Source organism: Dermacentor andersoni, chromosome 7 (genome assembly GCF_023375885.2).
Source record: "Dermacentor andersoni chromosome 7, qqDerAnde1_hic_scaffold, whole genome shotgun sequence".
Taxonomy (NCBI): Eukaryota; Metazoa; Arthropoda; class Arachnida; order Ixodida; family Ixodidae; genus Dermacentor; species Dermacentor andersoni.
Genome location: NC_092820.1, coordinates 78835668 through 78853806, shown reverse-complemented (window position 1 = coordinate 78853806; position 18139 = coordinate 78835668). Strand labels below are relative to the sequence as shown.

Below are 18139 nucleotides of genomic sequence, written 5' to 3'. Positions count from 1 at the left end.
CGAGGTGAGTCCAGGGGACAATATATTTATCAGGCGAGATGCCTAACATACATAAGCAGGTGACACTGCTGAAGCTACTGAGTATAGTGCGGTGATAGAGAGGTCCCACTACGCGCATTTCGCAGTGTAGTTGCATTTGATCTGCGACGCTTTCTACCGCATGTCTACTTCACACATAATAATTAGAACTTCGCGAACTTCACGTTGCGCTAAATCACGCGTTATGTACCACGTGCACATTTTCGCAGCCCTAATGCGACACACTATATATGTTTGAGTGGTGAGAGCATGCTTTGAGCTGTGGCTGCTGGCACCGAGATCCGTGTCGCACCGCCCATTCGGTGGTAAATAGTTTAGACCTGCCATGCCTTCCACGTAAAAATTGTGCCACATTTTGCGAGATGAATTTATTGTACTTCACGTTGCATCGGATTATATGACGCATCTCCATGTATTTCTTTCATATGTGACGCACTATTTTCTGGTCGCGAATTCGAGTAGGGAGGCAAGTCCTGTAGACGTCCCTCCTTATATGTGAAACGAAACAAACACCATCTTCTGAACTAGACTATAGATAATCAATAGACGTTATTCAGTGAAGTGCATTAGTAGCATGAGGACAGCCTGTGGCCCCGTTTGTTTACATTTTAATGTCAATAGATTAAAGCAACGTTTTGATGGGCTGGTTGGCTCGTACTTGCAGGCTTTCGTGAGCCCTGGAATTAATGGTTGTATTATTATCATGATTGCATTATTGTACTGAATTAATCAATGTATTATCGAAAAGAATAGAAAGCAGAAAGGTTTGTAGCCGTGGCACTCTGAAAGCCGTGGTTTGGCTGCATTATTGGATTGCGAGGTGACGGTGATGTTATTCTTTTCCGCTTATACGGGGCGCTGTCTGCGCTTCTTCCTTGGTTTCTTAATTGCCCAAAATAAACATTACAATGACGAAGTATTCTATATGCATAAGCAATGAAAGAAACAGCGCCACAGTGGCACATGGTGGAGCTATCTCAACTTCAAGCGCAACAGTTAAGGCCGCAAAAAACGTGCCTGCACGTCGCGGGAAACAAGTTTTGCGTCAGTGTTATAATTAACCCGTGTCACTGTGGTGGTGGTAGTCGCGCATGGCGACAGCAGCAGCAGCGGCAGCGCCAGCAGGGACAGTAGTACGTCAGTGGTGGTAGTAAAGTGGTGAAGTGGTGGCAATCGTTGTGGTAGTGGAAGTAGTGCGATATAGTAATAGTATTAGTAGTAGCAGTCAGTATTAGGGGTAGTAGTAGCTAGTAGAAGCGGTACTGGTACTTAGAGGACACACTACAAGTAGCACAATAGTGATTGTGGCAACAGTAGGAGTCGTAGTGCCATTAGAAGTGTTAGAGTCAGAATCAGAATTTATTTCTATAAGTTGGCTCATGTTACAAGTATTCAGTATACAGCAGTAGTAATAATAGCAGTAGTAACAGGTAGTATGGTAGAGGTAGCGGAAGTAATAAGGTTTAGTAATACTAGACAATAATAGTACTACAGCAGTAGTAGTATAGTAATAGGATTAGTAGCCGCAGTAATTGTAGTAGCCACGAAAGAAAAGTGCTTTAGTAATGTGGTTGTCGCTGCCTTCAAGGCCTACGCTGGCATATATCGCTCTCTACCTATCAAGGCCTCCATCTCAATACAGAACACCTCTTTGTAACTGTAATAAATATACAATCCGTCGAATCTACAGCTTACCTTCAATCACAGTCAAATGACAGGAAGAAAGAGGAAGATAAAAAAATAACAATACCGATGCTTCAAACCATTCATCTACAGATCTCTCTGTTCAGCAATGTGCATGTCTACGCTTTCTTCAAGCGTCCGCCTGGCGGACTGCCTAAGCTCAACGCGTCGTCTTCGTCATCACTCAGTTCACCCTTAAAGGTTCCAGTGAGAACCTTTAAGAAGCCTGCTTTTCGTATTTGCTGTCCTTAAATATATTCTAGTGAGAACCTTCAAGGGTAGCAAATACGAAACAATTTAATAAAGTGAGAAGCGTAAGACAGTAGAGGCAGAAAGTTTTATATATATATAGCCCTAGGATTACAGAAAGGAAAGCAGAAAAAAACTTTATACATGATATGCGAATGTACGAATATAGCGTATTAGCACGTACCTGCGATAAGTATAATAACTAGCTCCTTGCATTTTTTTCGGGTTTGCCCTCGCTTGAAACAATACTTTCCTACAATGCTGATCGCCTTCAATCGGTTGTGCGCAGGATCTCGATACGTTGAACTGACAAAGCGGCGCTCGCGCTTCAGAGACCCTCGGCGGTGCGGTGCTCTGCTCGGCGGCGGCCGCGGATCTCAGAACCCGCTTTGTTCCGGCAACGAAGAGAGATCCAGTGCACGACATGCGCATAAAGCGGGAGTGAAGCACGTGCTCGCGTTGTGCGGAACGAGGAATACATTGCAAGCGCTCGGCAACTGCTGTGTCGTGTGTGTCTGTTTTTTTTTTAACTGGTTTAAACAGTAACTTGACTATATATAAAAACTAGAATATGCACGCCCCGCCCGTCTTGAACCTCTCGCCAAGAATACAATTAAATATGACCTCGAACAACTTCAACATCGCGGGGATATAGGTTCATATTCATTGATCATATATTCTTAAGGCACCAGTGTTGTCTTTGAAAGCCGAAAGCAACTTGCCAGTTCCTATCGTCGTCGTAGAGTATGTCACCCTCCGTTCCTTCCGTATGTTTTCAAGGGGTTCACTGCATCTTGCACCTAACGTTGCATATACGTCACTAGAGTTGTGAGGGTTCGCAAAAAAAAAAATTGAATTTTTTGGAAAGAGAGCTGTTTTTCTAGTTTCTTTCCCCGCGGGGAGGAAAAAGTGGGCGGACAATCGTGCCCATGTTTACTCAATGAAATTAAGTAAATTATCTTAAATTTAGATTAGTGTCGCTGTGCTAGTATGGACATTGAGGCTGCGTATTAATTCACACAGTTTAACCTTTCTTTAACGCGATAACGTTCTTATGGTGGTGATGTACCGCATAACTCCATTATTGTGGCTCAGGGAGGCAACTTCAACCGCGGCCTCACTTATCTCGGGACGGCAGCACCCTACCTTTTACTCATGTGAAATGACGGGAAACAGTTCTGGCAACGCGCTCGTCGAAATAGTATATTTTAAGCATGAAATGCTTTTAGCTCCCGTTGTCGGCGACCTTCAAGTGACCTTCAGCCAAAACCAGAGCCGTTATCCGGGCACTCACACGAGAACATCCGGGAAAGTTGCGAGAACAAAACGAGACCATCCGGGCAATCAGTCAGAACACCATTTCATACGCCAGTTACTTCCCAAACGAGTTAAAGAAATATTGCTTCCGAGTTTCAGTTTCAGTTTATTCGTCATTCCAAAAACAGTAAGTAAACAACAAATAGTATGCAGACGAGGGTCCCAAAGTCAATGACTGCAACGGGACGTCCTTCCTATAATGTTCGCTCACAAATCACTTAAGCTGTAACTTCTGGTACGCTGAAGTTTTAGTTCTCATTTCCAGTAGCGACGTTCAAAAGCCAGATACGGGACATCTTTTCACGCTGAGTGCTCTTTTCAACGCCAGCGGTCCGCAAGTTCCGCGGCGAGTCCAGCGCACCGCGAATGGCCGTTTGGCCGAGACTATATTTGCAATGAGGCTCTTTCTGTGACACGAAACTATTGCGTTCACGTGGACCAGTGCACAGCATGGCGTGGTGCGGTGTGACGTGGTAGGATGTGCCGTTGCGAACATTCACTGCAGCCATTTTAAGATCGTGGCTGTAGCATCATCTCCAACCAATCTGATTTGCCGGTAGCCGTTTCATGCTTACATCTACTCTCGATTACGTTTTCTTAAAGGAGCACCGGCATAAAAGCATTGCCTTACTTCTTTACGGATAACTGTTAATCCGGTAATCACGCCATGTAGCCTCAACTCTACTCGATAATACAGCAAGTAATTAGTTACGTTACACTTGAAGGCTACTAGTACCAGTTCAAAACGCGCGTCGGCGCTGTGGGGCTCCTGACGTAAAAGAGCAAACTGTTCGCGTCACCGGAACCCGATGCGGAAGATGGCGCAGTAGACACCGCTTGTGCATTCACGCACGCCGTGACCGTGCCATGAAAAGGTGAGTTCATCACCACTCAACGGGACGGGAGGGAAAAGCCGTTTGGGTTCCCCGATGTTTCTATGAGAAGCGCACAATAAGAATGGGAAAATAGGGCAGTTTTCAGTGCATACGTGGTAGAGTCACTGGAATACGTGGTCCTTCGTGTGGCCTTCAACTACCGCACGGATTTGACTGGCAAGCCTTTTAGTCGTTCGTCCGCCGGTTCCTTCAGTTGTACACCGATCCCTTTGCAAAAGCAAACAGAACTTGTGTAACAATAAACAGCAACATGTTACCCCACCCGTTATGCAATACTCCTAATACTTTTTATACTAATAAATTTATTCTGATACTTCAATATTACAGTTTTACTCCACTTAAGGAAATGAAAATTTTTTCTTCGCTGTCACCATGCCGTCATAGTCTTCCTGTCGCCGTCATCATCATCGTCCTTTATCGTCATAATCATCGTCGTTGCCTGGGACACACTGTAAGACACCCACAAGTCGCGAAATAACGAGACGGTGTACACCCGCTGTACACCGGCGTTATACACGAACTGTAATAGGAGCAGAGGCCTTTTGTCAGGCTACGTAGCCTTTAGCCTTTGCTCCCGTTCCTGTAAGCAGGCAGTACAAATAAACTTCAAACTTCATGTGCGGGCGAGCTAGGTAAAGAATGCGATCCCATTAACAGAGCAACCAAGAGACCTGCTCAACTCCAGCAGCTACACATCCCAGAGTGCAAAGAGCTGGCATTCACTTCGTTCGGCACACCGGCTTGATCCAGACGACCTACAGTTGCTTGTTACCACGAGGGCTTGCTGTTGCTTGTGCATCTGGCGTGCGTTGGTCATTGTGCATGGGTGAGTCATTTTTCACGCGTCGCTTGTGTCCCCTGAGGGTGACATGCCTGGCGTACGGCCATTGCAAACCTCACCAGCACCCGTAAAAAGAATCTGTCTCCCTCTCATCCACCTCGTTTGCTGGCTAACGACTGGACATCCATTCATACTGGAATGCTACCAGACATGAAAGGCTTCACCGGATATTCTGTTGCAATCGAAGGGCGACGGCTTCAGTTTACTTCGGCACAAGTTATCGCCCAATTTCCAGTATGGCCCCGAACACGCGCAAGACGTGACCGACGGTTGCATCTTCACACTACGTTTCGTAACCGGTGTCAACGAAAAAAAAAAAAATATTTTGCCGAGAATGGGAACATTAAAACAAACAAACGAACAGCGTCGCGAGCAAGAATATATTTAATCGTCTGAACTTCAAATTACCGGTTTCATTATTATCAACTTCGCAACTCGCAGTTAAGCGTAACTGTGCCCGCCCCTCATATTCCTTTCTTTCTCTCTCTGTCTCTCTACCTCCCTCTGTAGATTCCTATGAATAGGAAAAATAAAATGTGGACCATGCGTTGCTCAAGAAATCAAATTTCGTGTCTCCGGTTCTCCACGTAGCAAACGTCTATGTACGTGGCGCCATCTCGCGACAAATAAGAAAACTGCACACTTGTGCACCGCTCGATCACGGAGGCTTTGCATGGTACGCAAAGCAGGCACGCCCGCGATGGAGTTCTGTAGTGGCAGTGCAGCATAGTGGACGGCTTAGAAACCATAACCGCAGATCAAACAAGTACGAAACATCATTTGCTAGATCTCTTTGCTTCTTCTGCTGAAGATCCGCTTTTAACCAGGATGCAATCGCTCCCTTAAATTGAAAAGTTCCCGTTCCGGCGTGGTCTAGTGGTTAGGATACCTGGCTCTCACCCAGGAGGCCCGGGTTCGATTCCCGGCGTCGGAATGTTTGGTTAGGGTCTCATGGTGTAATGGTTAGCACTCTGGACTCTGAATCCAGCGATCCGAGTTCAAATCTCGGTGAGACCTTTCCCGTGTTTTTTTTTTTTTTTTTTTCGCACTGCGTTATCATTAGGAGTGTGAAAGTTCAAGCATGTGTGGAAGTGTGGGAAGCCGGTCACGTGGTAGAAGTACGCATGTATGTGTGTGTGTAAACATATATATTGTTGAGAAAATGCATGTACCTGGCAGTTGCTAAATTCTTGAAAACATGAATTTATTTTCGGCGTTTTAGCCGAAACGTCAAAAGTAGCTGTATACGCATGTATGGATGGAGCGTGATCCTCTAAGATGTTTTTTTACGCGATGTTTCGGCCGGACAACCGGCCTTTATCACAAACTTTGGGCCGAAACGTCGAGTAAAGAAGTGTTTCCAAGGTCTAAGCTCTATTTCTTTAAATAGGTAATGTAGTCAGCAAACAAATGTTCACCTCGCGAATATATATATATATATATATATATATATATATATATATATATATATATATATATATATATATATATATATATATATATATATATATATATATATATATATATACCGGTCTGCTCCGAGCCAAGATATCACTTCAGCGTCTACTCCTAATTCGCTGCGTAAACAGTGACTTGTGAGTGAGTGAATAAACTTTATTGTAGGTCCGGCGAGGACGCGAACTCGTCGCGCACCCGGCTAGTCCCACGTCGGGACCGGCAGGTCTAGCCCACCGGCCCGGTCGCGGGCACGCCGGACGGCCAGGATTTGCTTTTCTAGAGCGGGGCTACGCAAAAGCGAGTCCCACTCCTCCTTGATGAACTTGGGGTATGTCGACCCGCACTCCCAGAGCATGTGAGGTAGAGTGGAGGTCTGGCCGCAGGACGGGCAGGCGTCGTCGCGATACACGTCGGGGTAAGCCTCGTGGAGAGCGGACAGACACGGATATGTGCTGGTCTGTAGGAGCCTAAGTGAAACGGCTTGCGCCCTATTCAACTTGGGGTGAGGGGGTGGAAAGACCCTTCTGGACATGTAGAAATATTTAATAATCTCATTGTGAGTAGCGGGAGCGTCCCTGTGACCGTAGAGAGGAGGGGAGTCAGTGCTCCTTATAGAGGAAGCGCGGTCGGTGAGGTCACGCGCAGCCTCGTGGGCAGACTCATTGAGGTTCGGGGGAGCACCCTCGATCGATCCTACGTGAGCGGGAAACCAGTGAATTGAATGGTTTGTGAGAGCATGTGGACTCGAGCCGCTAAGAAGACGAACAGCTTCCTTGGCGATGCAACCCTTTTGAAAAGCCCTAACTGCCGTTTTGGAATCACTATAAATTTCGGACCCACGACCGTCTAGCAGGGCGAGGGCGATGGCGACTTGCTCGGCGACTCCGGGGTCTGAAGTGCGAATTGAGGCGCTATTGGAAATGTTGCCGCCCGAGTCGACCACAACGACGGCAAAGGTCTTCCCGTCACTGTACTCCGCAGCGTCGACGAAGCTTGCGCTAATGTCGTGTCGCTTGATCTGTTTGAGGATGGCGGCTGCTCTGGCCTTGCGTCTGCCCTCGTTGTGGACGGGATGGACGTTTCGGGGCACAGGGGCGACTTCGAACTTGTCTCGAATGCACCTAGGGATCGGGGTACTGACCATCGGGAATCCCGCAGGGTGGTAACCCAGCTCTTCGAGGATGCGTTTACCTGCTGCTGTGGTGCCCAGGCGAGTGAGTTGCGCGCGTTCTTGGGCTTCGGCAATCTCCTCGGCGGTGTTATGTACCCCCAGCTTCAAGAGATCCTCGGTATGGGTCCTGATGGGTAGCCCGAGAGCCCTCTTGACTATTTTGCGGATAAGAACATTGAGCTTGTCTCGCTCCGCTCTGAGCCAGTTGTGCATAGAAATCGTGTACGTGAGGTGGCAGAGTACGAAGGCATTGATCAGCCTGAGAAGATTGCTTTCCTTCATGCCTCGATGCCGGTTTGCGATTCTGCGAACGAGGCGGAAAGCGTTGTCCGTCTTCGCGATAATCTTGCGGAGAGCAGTTCCGTTTCCGCCGTTGTATTCGACAAACATGCCCAGGACCCGAATAACGTCGACCCTGGGTATCACCCCCCCGTCACAAGTGCGAAGTCTGATGCTGCTTTCAGAGACTGGCTTCCAATCTTTGGGTCTGCCTCCCTTCTCTTTTCTGTAAAGTAGCAGCTCCGACTTGGCGGGGGAGCATCGAAGTCCGGTGGGGCGGAGATACTCCTCGATCACGTCAATCGCCTCCTGCATGGCTTCTTCGACTCTGCCCTCGCAGCCGCGGGAGCACCATATGGTGATGTCATCGGCGTAAATGGTGTGCTTGACGTTCTCGACGCGCGCCAACCTCTCGGAAAGACCAATCATACAGATGTTAAACAATGTTGGGGAGATGACGGCGCCCTGAGGAGTGCCCCGCCCTCCGAGGGGCACATCTTCGGAGCGGAAGTCTCCAATGCGAAGCTTGGCCTTCCTGTCAGTCAGAAAAGAGCTGACGTAGTTGTGGAATCTGGAACCCAGACCCAGGTCTGAAATGGTCTTGACGATGAAGGTGTGGAGCACGTTGTCGAAAGCCTTCTCGAGGTCCAGACCCAGCAGAGCCTTGACGTCTCTGGAACGGCCATCCACAATCTGATGCTTGGTTAGTTTCATGGCATCCTGCGTTGAGAGTCCGGCGCGGAAGCCGATCATGTTGTACGTGTAAACCTCGTTGTCTTCGAGGTACCCGTTAAGCCTGTTGAGGACGACGCGCTCCAAGACCTTGCCGACGCAGGAGGTTAGAGAAATCGGCCTGAGGTTCTCGATGTTCGGGGCCTTGCCGGGCTTGGGAATGAGCACCGTGCAGGCCATCTTCCATTCTGCAGGAACAACGCCGCTAATCCAGGACTCGTTGATTTTGTCGGTCAGGAAGACGATCGACGTGTCCTCGAGGTTTCTCAACATTCTGTTGGTGACTCCGTCTGGACCCGGCGCAGACTTGCGGTTGAGCGCGAAGATGGCCTGTCTAACCTCGGCAATGGAGAAGTCTTCGTCGAGCTCGGGGCGTGGAGGGCCTCGGTAGTCTGGGAGTTGGGTCACTGGATCTCCGTCGCGACGGACGGGCAAGTACCTCTGTACCAGTTTTGCGACGAGCTCATCGACCGTGTGAGACCTGGTGGCCTCGTGAAGGGCCCTGGCCAACGTATGCCTCTGATTTGACTTTGAGCCGCTTTCGTCGAGAAGGTGCTTCAGCATACCCCAGGATTTGCCGTTGCGCATCTGTCCGTCGATGGATTCGCAGAGCTCGTCCCACTGCTGCTGGCATAGCGCCTTGCAGTGGTCATGGATGACCTTGTTGAGCTCCGAGATCTTTTTTCGGAGTCTGCGATTGAGCCTTTGACCCTTCCATCGGCGGAGCAGGGCGTTCTTGGCCTCGATCAGGTGGGCAAGTCTGCTGTCCATCCGCTCGACGTCGAGATCGGTTTCCACTTTCTTGGTAGCCGCGGAAGCGTCGTTCCGGACGCCTTCACACCATTCTTCGAGGGTGGCGGGTGCCCTGGCTCTGCTGGGTTCTTCGCGAATCTTGCGAAAGTGGTCCCAATCGATGAACGTGAATTCCTTGATCCTACTCCGAGACACCTTGAAGTTGGTCTCGAGAATGTAGTGGTCGCTGCCGAACTCCATGGCGGTGTTCTCCCAGCCCACGTCCTCAACGTTCCTGACGAACGCTAGGTCAGGTGTCGAGTCCCGGGTGACGGAGTTGCCGATGCGAGTAGGAAAATTCTTGTCAGTGACCAGAGTGAGGTCCATCTCGTTGGCGTCTTGCCACAGGTTGCGCCCCTTGGTAGTGTCGTAGACGTAACCCCAGATGCCGTACGGTGCGTTGAAGTCACCGACGACGACCAAGGGTCGAGGGCCGGCCAAGTCGGTCGCTTTCTTGAGGATGGTCTTGAACTGCTGGCGCGAGTCCCTGGGGTTGCTGTAGATATTGAGGACGAACACGCTGTTTCTGCGCTGATTCTGGTGTGGTACGTCGAGCAGGATCTCAACCATGACATATTCAATTCTACCACACCCCAGCTTGAGGTCGTGGCTGAGATGAGTCAGCCTTTTATCAATCAAGGTGCAAATCCCTCGCCCCCCGGGCAGGCCCGACACGGCCCTGTAGCCCTGGAGCGAGGCGGCGGAGACTAATGTTTCCTGGAGAGCAATGACTTGAGGTTTGACAGCGAAGGACCTGAAGAACTGCTGCAGAGGGGCTTTTTTGTTAGAATATCCCCTGCAGTTCCATTGCCAAATGCGAAAACTTTCTTTGGACCTATCCATTATGGCGGACCGGATGGACTACCACCTAACGGGGCAGTTAGGGCTGTGCAAAGACTGGGACCTCCTGACGCCGCCCTGGTTGGATATTGAAGTCTAGCTTCCTTTAGTATGGCGGGAACGGTGAGCGGTTGTACGACGGAGGCGGGTGTAGCCATTCGCGCCTCAATGGCGTCTATGCGATCAGCGAGAGCTCCGAGGCCCCTGTTGGGGTCTCCGAGTGCAACCTGAATTTGACGAACGTTATCAGTGAGACAATTGACGCTAGCAGTGACCTGTTTGAGGCCATCTGCCAGCCCAATGAGAGATTGCTTAATCTCGCTGACTTCTGAGGACATCGCTCCCGATTCACCTGTTTGTTTTACTACTGCTCTACGTTTGGAGGACGTCGCAGTACCGTCTACTGGGGCTGGGATTGGAGTCTCTGTGGCCCTGCCTGGCGCAACGTTATCAGACGCATTCGTAACGAGTTTCCGAATCTCTGCCATTTCGTTAACTAGCCTCTTGATCATGCTCTTGAGGTCGTCGTTCTCTTTTCGTAAGCGAATGACTTCCGCGTCCCTAGCTCGCTCTGGGTGTGGGTCGTTACGAGGTGCCTGAGCAGCTTCTATATTGGCACCGGGCTTGGGACGTGCCAGATCGGCCCAAAGGAGGGTCGGCTGCTTCCCCAAACGCGTGGAGGCCGGCTGAGGTCCAGATGCTGGCTGGGTTCTGCAACCTGGGCGGTCCCTGGAGCCGGATCTGGATCGTGATCGGACTCGGGATCTTGACATCGACCTGGCCCTGGAGACGGAGCGGCTCCTGGTGCGACCCCTGGAGCGGCCACGAGACTTGGATCCCCCCCTGGACCGGGAGCGGCTGCGACCGTATTGGCGTTCAGGCGATGCTTGCCGGGCTTGATTCGCGCTCTCCATGGGCGGGAAATGTTCGGCGTTGAGGGCGCGGGAGCGTTCCCCCCGTCTGCGCCTGACGAGATATGGCGTCTGAAATCGTCGCTTGCACTCCTTGGCGGCGGTAAGGTGGTCGCCACCGCACAGCTTGCATTTGGGATCGCACCTATGCTGGGCGTCAGGGTTTGCTTCTCCGCATCCTCTGCAGATGGCGTCGTTGGGCGAAGGGGAGACGTCGGAGCGGTGTCCGAGCCTGCCGCAGCTGTAACACACGTCCATTTGCTTGCGAAATAAAGTGCACCTGACGATCGTGCCGCCGTAGGAGACAAAATTTGGCACTCGGTACCCCTCGAACAGGACCACCACGGTGCCGGTGTTCTTGATTCTTTTGGCGCCCAGCGCCGTGGGATTTCTCGGGTTTACGAGTTTTTTGTCGAGCACCGCGGGCCCGTCGGTAAGGGAGACGCCTCGGATGACGCCCTTGCACGTGTAGTGGGGGGCGGCCTCGTAGGCGCTCACCTCGAAACGTTGACCGGCGACGGAGATGCCTTCGATGCCGACGTAGCGTGCAGCGTTGTCCCGGTTTGGTGTGCTGATCACCATTATGTTTTGTTGGAAGTTGGGACACATCGTGTCCGTGTCTCGCGACGCCGGATCGAGCCCGGCAGCCTGCCATATGGCGTCTGCGACTGCGGTAGGTCCACACTTGCTGATACACAGGCCTCCCCTGGGCCGCACGACGATCTTTGCCTCTTCTTTGGGCAGCGGAGGCATCCTGGCCCCTCGAATTATCTTGCTTTTAATGCCCGCGCGGTCGGCGGGACGCCGAGCGTTGGAACCGGCGTTATGCTGAACGTCGGCCGCACTGGCATTGGCCGCATTTCTCTTGCTCCCTAAAGAACGTCTGGCGGCAACGAGCTGCCACCCGGAGTCTTTAGTGAAGTCCTCGGGGGATAAAAGCTCCCCTTCCACCTCACACTCCATCACAAATTCCGTGGAAAAAGCCTCTGACGAGAAGGGGTGGGCGAGCGATGCCTCGCCTCGCGAACCCTAACACGGTTAGGCTCAGCACACAGTGATGGCGTAGTCGAAAGAAAAACGGGAATAAATGTCACAAAAGTCCACCCACCCACAAAAGTCGGGTATCGGCGTGTTCCTCGTGACTTCACAGATCCGGAAATGTGGAAAGTTCAGGGGTACACACTCGAAAAACATCCGAAAACGATGGCAAAAAGCGGGAGCCGAGCGAACCACGTCAGGTGTGGCTCAAAACAGTGACTTGTCGGTGCCAAGCAACAGGTTATATACTAAAGCTTCTGGAGTGGCCGCCTACGGGAGCGAGTGAAACCAGGATGCGGAAACTCCATGCGGCGGATATCTGCTTTCACCCCTGATGGTTGCCAGATATCCAACTGGAAATAATTCACAAACAAAACAATGCCTCAATGACGTCACTGACGACGTCATAAGGTAGAGGAAGAGGGCGCGCCACCGGGAGGAAGCAACACCCTTTAGAGGAGGAAGAGGCTTGCGGCGTAGCCCTTCTTTCCCACTTCGCATGCAAGTGGGCTGTGTTCGTGTAAAGCCCCTTTATGTTCGTGCTCTCCTGCAGCTCCGCTGGCCGCGCGACGACTTTGCGTAAATCGCGTAGCAGTACCCGCTGAAGCGTGCCGTGTTTATGAAGCGCTGTTTTCTCTGTCGCGTTTACCCTGGAAGCTTCTATTGTTTTTTTGGACAGCGCTCGTACACACCAGTGCCAAGCAATTATAATCAAAAATATTTATATAGCAAACCGTCGTTAACTACCAATATTCGCAGGCAATATATTACATTTCGTCATTTCGTGAAAGTAGCGAGTCGCTTTGAAATTCCTGGGTTGTTAAGTTCAGGGCTACAGTTCAGCTAGTCCGCAGATATAATGGAAGGTAGTATAAAGAAGATAACTTCCTGGCACCACCGATTATTAATTTTTTTTTCATGCGAGGGTAAATGCCTCAGGGCATACAGGGGTATGGGATGGGGGTGAATAAGGATGATTAAATGAATGAAAAAAGATTTGCTGACCTAATGAAGTCCAAGAGGGATCGATAATGTGGTCCCTGTGTCCAAGCAGTGTAACCGCTCGGATTATGCGGCGAGAGTCCCGCTGCTGCGAGGTGCCGGAGCCTCGTCGGTTTCAGTGCAGGGCAAACCCACAGCAGGTGGTGGATGTCGGCTTCAGCATTTCGCGACTTGCAAAGTGGACACTCAGGGCGAGGATATAACGGGCGAAAGTGCGGCCACTTCCTAGTCACGGCAGGAGTGAGGGCAACCCCGACCCTGATCCTCCGAAGCGCAACCTCCTCTGCACGGATAAGACCACGGGGGAGGTTTACCGTACACGGAGGTATGAGAGAACCTGTGCGGCGCCGGAGGTGCTCCTTTCTTGTTAAAAGGAGGGTGGCATCATCTAGGTAAAAGAGTTGAGTCAGTGAGTCGTGTGTTGTGAAATGGATCAACTGCAGCTGGCCGATTTCTCAGTCAGCCAAAACTCAACACAAGTAATTGTTGAAGGTTTTACAGCGAAAGCTGTATATGACTAACCTTCCGTAGTTTTTTTTCGGTGTCCAGCAACAGAAACGGACTTAGTGAGTTCTAACAAACCCAAACGGAGGCAGTGCGGCGGCGCAGATGTCAAAATGCGGAACAGATTAGAACGCTCGCCGTGAAAAATAGCGTCACGTCAAGCATATCGCAGTATATAAGCACGAGAGGTGCGTATCGGCGCTAAAAACAGCTGCGTTATCGATGGGGCAGACACGTATAGTTCGCACCCCCGAAGAACAACATGCGTACGAGGAGCGCCGCCGAGGTAACAGCAACGAGAATGTAAACAGCGCCGGCGCGAAACAACCACCAACGAAGAACGTTCCCGCGATGCTGAACGAACGAATGACAACCATTCCACTCTGTGAATATGGAATGGCAGCGAAAGCACTTGGCTTTTCGTTTGAGAGCTTTGACTGTCGTGAGCTTTCGCTGCCATTCCATCTTCACACAGTGGAATGGTTGTATTTTTTTTTATTCACGCATTCCGTTCTAGAAAGAGACTGACCTCCACGTAGTGTGAAAGTGTCAATCTGCGGAAGCAATTTGCATTCACAACTGAAATTTGTACATAATGAGCGAACATAGATTCCAGCAGATCCAAACCAATGCGAAACTTAACCATCACGGGCTGGTGACACGGTACTTGACTATCACGTATGTTATGACGGTGACACATTTTGTGGCTTACAGAAAGAACGCCGAGTTCAATACATGTATTTCACTGACAGTATGAGAAGTAAGGACCCACAGAATATTAAACTCGCTACACGCATCTGCATGAACAGGAAATAGCCTATAATTGATCTCATTATTTGAACTACAAGCCGAATGACGGAGCATATATCTATAGCGCTTACAAGCGCATATAATGTGCCTGTCATTCTTTGTGTCATACTCATATATACAGAAAAGCACGGCGAGTATTGGAACACTATTTTCACACTACAGCAACGCAAGGAACCAACCATTCATAAAGAAAGAACTTAATAGCACTCTTCATCGCAAGGGGGATTACCAGCTGGTAGTTAATTAGCATTAAATAGTCTGTACTTGTATTACTCGTATTAGTAAATACGTTTTGCTGGCAAAACAAATAACATTGCGCCTCGTCTGTTATACAAGTGTTCAAAAGCTTGCACACACCGAAGCTGAACCTAAAGCAAAGTAACTAAGCAATAAGAACAAACAAACGCACTCAAGCCCTACAGTATGTACAAGTATTTCACCGACAGCAGATGGGCTGCCGTCATGACGAATAGGTCGAGCGACACTGCTCCTATGTCAGTCCACTCATGCTTGCACATAACTTTTTTACTGGTGCTAATGAATGCCTGCTCAGGAAATAAAATGAAATACTTGTGCTTACCTGCTGTCATTAGGAAACCAGAAAAACTTCGCAGAAGTGCAATTCCCGGTGTTGCAACACCACAGAGCCGCGCAACGCATGTGATTCCCCCATTTGACCGTCTTCGTCTAACGCTTGGCTGGCCTGGTTTCCGGCGTCTTCCGTTCGTTGCACGCCTGATCAAGCTTCTCTGTGTTATCTTTCCAATCTTTATACTTGGGACGACAACCGAAGCAGATGACCAAGCGCGATCCGACTTGCGATATCGCTGAGCGAGTGGCAAGGATGAGCGGAGGTAAGCTCGACGGACGCACGAAGACAACCTCTTCCCGCGTATCTCCCGATTTTAAATTGTCAAAAAGAGAAATAAAAAATCAAGTTAGGATAATCGGCAACCGCTTGGAGCGCGCATGTTCCCCGAAACCGAAACAAGCACTCGCCTTCCGGGAATTGGCGAAGCTACGACCCCTAACGACGGCGGCGCGGGCGTTTTGCCCCTAGCAAGATGGCGGCGACCAGCTTCACTTCCGTTGAGCCGCCTGCACTCCAGAAGCTTTAAAATATAGCCTTCTTGGTCGATACCGCCGGTCTATCGGTTAAGTGATCAACACTATGTGTCATATTTTCAAAGCGAATATTGTCGAAAGTTCGTGCACTGCTTAAACGTGTTGCTGTCGCGTGCTGCGGAACGATTTGGAGATGGTTTATCTCGTTCTACGTTAAATTTGCCTGACGTCAGTTCACGGAAGGTCGTCGAAGAAACACTGTGATAGCCTTTCGGCGTAGCAGTAAGTACAGTATGGGAAAATTTCTCGTGGCTACCCAAACATGTCACGTGCATATCATCAGCCGCGGTGTGTTTATGTGTTGTAAAATATTTGGATGCATCGGTTTTCACTCGACGAAGAGAAACGGCACCTGTGAACTCAAAAATATTCTCACTGTCCGATAGCTTAGCGTGTCAACTAAAGCATAAAACCCTTCTAAAGCCATTGACACTATCGCTGCCGCTTTTGCGCTGATGTCACAAACTGGTAACAGGCATGCAAGCGCGGAGAATGAGGCAGACAAATCATCCGTTCAAGCGCAAACATCTTGAGTAAGGACGGCAAAGTTTCAAATTGCTTAGCGAAAGAACAACACAAGTCTCGGTGGCTGGCAGCGTACGACGCCAATTTCGTTGAGGCCCACGTATACCTGAAAAATAAAATCGCCATAGTGATCCTGCCTGCACGCCTTCGTAGATCTCTTTTTGGCCATAGCCCCAAGGTTTCTTGCTAATTAGTTTAGCTTACGCTAGGACCAACGTTTCTCATGTAAAGTCCACAGTGTTACGTCTTCGCGGACTACTCATATGCGCTCTGCAGAACGCCGGAGCGACAGACCGCATCGCGGAATGACGCGCCGGCGACTCGTCTTCAGCGGGTCGCGGGTCTTCCTTGAAAGATCTTGGCCATAGTTCCAAGGTTTATTGTTGATTAGGTTAGGTTATGTAGGGATAAATTTGTTCCATGTAGAGTCCACAGTGTTACGTTATCGCGGTCGACTCGCATGCGCCCTGCAGAAGCCCAGAGTGTCGGGCCGCTACGCGGACGGACGCGCCAACGCCAAGTCTTCCTGGGGGCGTCGCGACAACAATGTCCAAGCCGATCGCGGCTCCACCACCACCGCCGCTGCAGCCGGCGGTCGCCAGCTGTGGTGCGTGTACGAGCCCGGCCGGCGCGGTTACCACCTGCGGGACGTGCCGGTGCCGCTATGCACCGTTGTGCTCTACTGCTGCGTAGAGCTTACAGCGAGAGGGGTGCGCTACCGGCAAGTCGAGGACGAAGGCTCCGACGGGGCGGACGCGTTCGCCGCGACGCTGCGCCGAGGCCACGCTAACCTGCCGCTCTACGCTCTCTTCGGCGACGGCGTCCAGACGACCGCGGTCTTCTGCAACCAGGCAAGAAGGAAGTGCGCGCTATACACTTACGCAGGGTGTACCAGAAGTTATTTAATGGCGCTCTAGTTATCCATGTGTGGTCAGCCTTACCTCTTTGTCAATCAGTATTTCGCCTCATGTGCGTGTACCCGTATCGAGTAGCAACTTGCGCAGTGTAGGAAGGGCAGCGCAGCAGAAGTCACGATACGAAGCCTTTGGAGAGGCGCACGAAAGCGCCTCGATTGTGTTTCGACGCCCTTCAGTATTTTTGTCAACAAGGTTGAACTTCTACGGCCTTGCTTCTAAACCTTGCTTAAAGGGACACTAAAGGTTAATATTAAGTCAACGGGGACTGTTGAAATACCATCACAGAAACCTCGATACGTTTGTTTCGTGCGAAGAAGAGACTTATTTTAAGAGAAAATGCGTTCTGCAGCGTCCGCGTACCTCTAGCGCAGTTTAAATCACCCGCCCTCCGATCGAGGAGTACTGACGTCATGGTCTCACAGTGACGTTGCACCGTCGGTGAGTAAAACGGCTCCCGCAGACGGCGCTACGGCTTTACTGCACAAAACGCAAACGCGCGGCCAGAAACAGAGCCAAGACAGAGCCGACAGCAGCGCGAAAGTGGAACTATGCTGGCTAGCGGAAGGGAAAGTGCGCGACGATAAGCTTGTTCTTTATTTTATGACGCCAACTTCGACACTCGTTGCAATGGACGACCCTGACAACGACACATTGGCTCGCGATGCTGGGCTCGAGTTCAGCGATTTAAGCAATGATGAACGTGACCTGCTGCTGAGGGCTCGCGCTGCCGCCGTTGTTGCGTACTACTACGCCGGCGGCCTGCTTTGAAAGGCACTCCACGCGACTTCAGCGTTGAACTCGTAATCCTCTGGACGAAAGTGCAGCGAGCACATTATGTGATTTTTCGGCTCTTTGCCAGCGCGCTGTGGCAGAGGTACGGCACTTAACCATTTCGAACGGAGAGGTTCACTCGTTGGCACACAGTGATAAGTAACGTTGGATTCGCCGCTGCAACTGCCCTTGGCCAAGTTCCGCGGACCAGTTCCTTATCCCACGACATCACATGGACG

At 50.5% G+C, this 18139-nt stretch overlaps 2 non-coding genes across 2 annotated transcripts; both read left to right on the top strand.

Moving 5' to 3' along the window:
• Positions 1-5887: 5887 nt before the first annotated feature.
• Positions 5888-5959, top strand: TRNAE-CUC (transfer RNA glutamic acid (anticodon CUC)). Its single transcript has one exon. It is a non-coding gene; the product is annotated as a tRNA-Glu (tRNA).
• Positions 5960-5970: 11 nt separating this feature from the next.
• TRNAQ-CUG (transfer RNA glutamine (anticodon CUG)) lies at positions 5971-6042 on the top strand. Its single transcript has one exon. It is a non-coding gene; the product is annotated as a tRNA-Gln (tRNA).
• Positions 6043-18139: the final 12097 nt, after the last annotated feature.